We start from the raw sequence: 5,690 nt of genomic DNA, 5'->3' as shown, positions 1-5,690 counted from the left end.
TTAGTGTGAACTTGTGAAACAACTTTTGCAGGTAATCAGACATTATTGTCTTTTTATTTATTTATTAACAATTCATTTTTGGCATTTTTGCCTTTTTATTATGACAGGACAGTGAGCAGACAGTAAGCGAAAGAGAAAGGGGCGACGGGATCGGGAAAAGTCCACAATCTGGAACTCGAACTCGGCTCACCTGAGCCACAAGGCAGTCAGAACAGATGATAGGACATTACTTTCAACTTGACCTCAATGTTTTATTCTTCACTCTGCAATGTTATCATTAAATGCATATTACCTATACATAAATTAACCTTTATGTTATGGCATTGCAGATTAAAATCTATAAATCTAAATATTTATTGCATTTATTAATAGAGAAGGTTTAGCTCCCAAAGCTCTATTGCCTCAAAGGAGTACAGTGTCTTGGGGTGGACTGATGAGGTGGATTGCTGGCAGCAGGCATTTGGATAGTTTGAGATTTAGTGACTAAAGCGCAGGACACACTGCACAATTTTTGTCTGTCCCAGACGAAAGATTGCCATCATGGCAATTTCTGTGACCGTGGCTCCTAATTGGTGGAACTATGTCGTACAATGTGAGAGGTTCATAGATGGCCGTTGTCACGGTCTTTAGACCAAAGATGGCCTTTGACAATTTTCTGACATTTTCAGAAATTCAGAATGAACACTGCACAGTGTGTTTGCTGCTACAACCTACGTCTACTGACCAGCCTATAAAAATGCGACATGGGGCTAAAACTTAAAACAGCTTACCTCAGTCTTTTTTCCCTTCCTCTTTTTTCAGCACACATAAAAACTACAACTGTCAAAGTATGATTCTTCATTGTCTTTTTGTTTTACGCATACTGATGACGTTATTCTTCTATAGAAGTGTAAATTATAAATAGGTGTCATCATCCTACAGTCTACATGCATGTCGTACCTACGTTTAGTAGATCCACGTTTCACAGTGTGATTTGTAATGATCGTATAGGATTGTTAAAATTGTGCAGTGTATCCCAGGTTTTAAAGGGATCCCATGGTGTTGAGACTTGTATGGCTTAAAATAACATAAACGATGTCTCTTACTAAAATATGTAGTAGAAAACCCATGAAAGATCTACGTTATTTAAAAAATCGATTTTATATTTGGACCATGGGCGGCGCCATCTGGTTTGCGTTCTAGGTTGATGACGTAGAGTGGTTGCACTCCTCAATCAGCTGGCGTTACCCGTAACTATTTTTAACGCAACTCGAAAATTGTTTCAGAGTTAAACAAAACCAATGAATTGCTTTGTAATTGTACTTAAAACACACTCAAGCATACATGTGCGCACAAACTCACCTACACAAGTCACAAACAGATCGGCGGGCGCGTACACACACCTGACAGACTGCTCTGTCTCAATCGAGATGTTGGGCTGCTCAGTCTCCACGACAGGGGCTGAATCTGAAATCGACCCCCTATACCCTGAAATAGGGCATTATTTGAAGGGACGGCCATTTGTAGTGTTGTCCGACACCATAGTGGACATGTTTGAGTGCAGTCATTCAGTCTCACGTTGCACCGCAATAACGAGTGTACAGCCGATTTACAAACAGCTGTCCGACTTCACGCACTCGTCTTCATTCACTCCTTCAAGTTGTATTAGTGAACAAAAGTAGGGAATCTTATTTGTGTCTTAAAAGTGAAAGTTTAAAGATTGAGGTTAATTCACTGAGCGTGCTCAAACTTTAATGCACAAACCAATCCAAGCATCATCACCAAAACATCCTGCCTCTCTTCCTCACGTTAACTTATCCCATCATCCTACCTAGATATTTCCCTCTGCTGGATACATTAGGCATTACAGTTAATCTACTGCATATCAACAGTCTATCTATGATATCTACACAGGGAATAGGGATTGAGGGTTATGTATGCGCACTCGCAGTGTGTGTGTGTGTGTGTGTGTGTGTGTGTGTTCGCGCCAATCTGTTGGGGTGTGTGTGAGTCTGTGAGAGAGAGAATTTGTGTGCACATGTATGTTTGAGTGTGTTTTAAGTACAATTACAAAGCAATTCATTGGTTTTGTTTAACTCTGAAACAATTTTCGAGTTGCATTGTGGAAAAATTAGTTACGGGTAACGCCAGCTGATTGAGGAGTGCAACCATTCTACGTCATTAACCTAGAACGCAAAAAAGATGGCGCTGCCCATGGTCCAAATATAAAATCGATTTTTTAAATAACGTAAATCTTTCATGGGTTTTCTACTACATATTTCAGTAAGAGACATAATTTATGTTATATTAAGCCATACAAGTCTCAACACCAGGGGATCCCTTTAAGAGTCCTCTTGACTACTCCTGACTTTTCACAGATTTGGAGCTGGTTTTAGTGCTAAAATGCTTCGTGAAATACTATTTTCCGCCATGGCAGTACTGGTGGTGGTTCAGGGCCAGAGCCTAGTTTCGGTTCTTTGTCTTTCCACACCCAAAGCACCAGCTCCGAACCAGGAAAAGTGCTTCCCTTCCTTCAGATGAGACCGTCCTTCGGATGAGACGTTAAACTGAGGTCCCGAATCTCTGTGGTCATTAAAAAATCCCAGGATGTCCTTCGATAAAGAGTAGGGGTGTAACCCTGGCATCCTGGCCAAATTTGCCCATTGGCCTCTGTTCATCATGGCCTCCTAATAATCCCCATATCCTGATTGGCTTAATCACTCTGTCTCCTCTCCACCAATCAGCTGGTGTGTGGTGGGCGTTCTGGCGCAATATGGCTGCCGTTGCATCATCCAGGTGGGTGCTGCACATTGGTGGTGGCTGAGGAGTTCCCCACCTTCTATATGTAAAGCGCTTTGGGTGTCTAGAAAAGCGCTATATAAATGTAATTAATTATTATTATTATAATTATTAAGTAGCACCAAAACCTTGCTGGTTTAGAAGTAAGAACCGCTTGAGTCAGGGGCTGGGGGCGGGGTTACCGTGACCAACAAGATGAACACAAACTTGAGATCCGCCATTTTTTAAATAGCAGCTAATTAAGCTAATAGCTGCTCGATTGTAGTATCCTTCTACACAAATTACAGCGTGATGCACAAATGCGTTGAATTAGCTGTGTTTTAAAGTAAGATCATAAAGCCATGTGCATCACTATTAACGCAACATTCACCATTGTTGATGGAAGGCTTGTTCGAGATGCATTGGCGCTGTGCAGCCCGATCGCCGTATAACATCAAAGTACAGCAAGAGCATACGACTCCTTATGCTTTTGAATCGCTCATGCTGTATTTTGATATCATACGTAGATCGTTCTGCGCAGCGGTGTTGCATCTCGAACAAGTCTGGTTGTTTGAATTTCCCACTCCCGGTACTGAGAAAGATGAGACCTATACAGTGACAGAAGACCTGGCTCTGCGGTGGCTCTCTAACCTGTGGAAAGACAAACCGGTTCTTAGAAGACTCGTCAGTTGAACCAACTCCGAACTGGCACTAGCACTGAACTAGCACCCGGTTTATTCTGGTGGAAAAGGGGTATTAGAGCTAAAATTAGGACTGACACACCCATTATTATTAAGAGTCTCTCCTAAATCAGCAAGTTAGGAGCTATGTTTAGCCTTTAGATGTTTTGTGAATATGGCTCCAGACTAAGAAGTTTTACATTAGTTAATTTAAAATAGATTTTTTTTTTTTAATTCAACTTGATTTACAAATGAGGAATACAACCAAGAGATTCCTCCTAAGTAATAATGTCAGTGTGCTAAAATGCATAATTCCAAAATGTTGCCCAGAAGAGTACAGTCTAGAACTTGGAAGAAATAATTAGTGAAACTATATAGTTTTTTGAGATTTTTTTGTTTCTTCTCAAGGGCTCTCAAGATCAAGATTTTGAGACTCACTTGCCATTATGTTAACTCAATGACAAAATTATCCCCATAGTCAATTGCTCCTTCTCTCACCTTTGCATTAAGGGTCACAAGATTGTGTAAGGTAACAAAAACACTGGATCACAAGCAGAAAGAACCAAACCTCAGGGTAACATCCAAGCTGCTTCTCTAAACTGCATTTATGGACAAGCAGATGGGCTGCCGTAACCCTGTCTAACCCTTGGATTGACCCATGTTCACACTGACCTTCAGTGGAGGATTTAGGTAATCCAGTGAGTAGTTGGTTTCACTCATGACAGTGTGTGACCCACATTCACTGCCTGTAATCCTTTTGTTCCTAAATTCCTGATCTAATCCTTTGTGTCCATTTCTAGTGGTCATCATATACAATTACACGTGTAACAAAGAATTGCAGGTTTAACTACTGTTAGCTAAAGATTTTCAACATATTTTGTATCATCAAAATCCCATTGTACCAAGAACCCAGAGAGATGAGAGATTATCTCCAAAAGCTTAAAGCGTGACATCACAATGCAGCTTTACTTGAAGCTAAAAATATTTTCTCAAATGGACTCAAAAGAAACAAGAAGATCTGCAAGGCTTGGCAGCACTACACAGAAAACCGTCTCAACAAATGTTTGTCCCCCTTGCAAAGTAGGAGCCACTCAGACAAGTTCCCTCTTAATATGCATTGAGGAATTCACGCTCCACTTTGATTGCGACCAAGAGTGGCATAGGAGTTTCACATTTTCATCTGCTTTTCTGCTGCCAGAGAATCCTTTTGTGGTAATAGCATGCCACTGAACCTTTAAAATCCTCCATGTGATGGGAGGTGGCAAAAGCTGAACGAATGGGACATGCTTCCCACCGTCTGCCCAGCAGACACCTATTCTGCGATAGCACGGAATGAAGTGGAAAGACACAGGAAGCTCAATCCCTGCAGAGTCAAGCAAGATGCATTTATGGAGTGAATCGGGACCTCCAACTCCACATCGTCATCACGACTCTTGATCTTGAGAGTAAGAATGCCGTGTTCTGGTCTCACGAGATCTTAAGGCTAAACCTTGGACACGCACAGTGTTTTGTTCAACTCTCAAAGAGCATCACACATATGAACCGACAGCAACGAACCAAGTCTCCTCTTGTGGTGCAAGCAAACAACATGACCACATCTTTCAATCGAACACTTTTTGAGGTGCAAAACATTTTAGCAGCAACCTTGAATGCATATCTTCATTATGCGCCACTTTACAAAAACGACACAGCTATGGTGCAAGACCCCTAGGAGGACACCAACGGGGGGTGCTAGACAGATGTGAAAAGCATCTAGTTTCCCTCTTGCAGGCATACCATTTGGGGTCACATCAGTGTAAATATAACCCAGGAGGGGTGTGAGGATGTAAGCTGTGTTGAGTTTGAGTGTGAAGTGGGGCCTAGGATGGGGTGCACATGATAAATGCTGCACAAGGGCAAGTAAAGGGCAGCATAAAGGGTCAGGAGCATCTGCTACATCTCTCCCCTGCTCCGTGTCAGCACTTTATCATCTGCACATGCAGTGCATACTCTCATTGTCAGTTTGGACCACTCTGGACTATTAGTGAACCATGCAGCAGAAAAAAAATGAGACGTATTGATCGATACAATAATGGGAGAAGTGTCACATCGTACCAGAAATCTGTCTTTTAAAGAAAGAGCACAAATCAATTGATGTCAATGGATTTGCCCAAATGAAAAGACATGCTTTCTTGAAGAAACTTGATGGAAACTATAATAAGATGTGTTTTCGCTTTGGGATTTAAGATCGTAATTCTTTCCACACCAGAACAC

Source organism: Pseudorasbora parva, chromosome 24 (assembly GCF_024679245.1).
Source record: "Pseudorasbora parva isolate DD20220531a chromosome 24, ASM2467924v1, whole genome shotgun sequence".
NCBI classification, from domain to species: domain Eukaryota; kingdom Metazoa; phylum Chordata; class Actinopteri; order Cypriniformes; family Gobionidae; genus Pseudorasbora; species Pseudorasbora parva.
Note: the sequence above shows the minus strand (reverse complement) of the source record.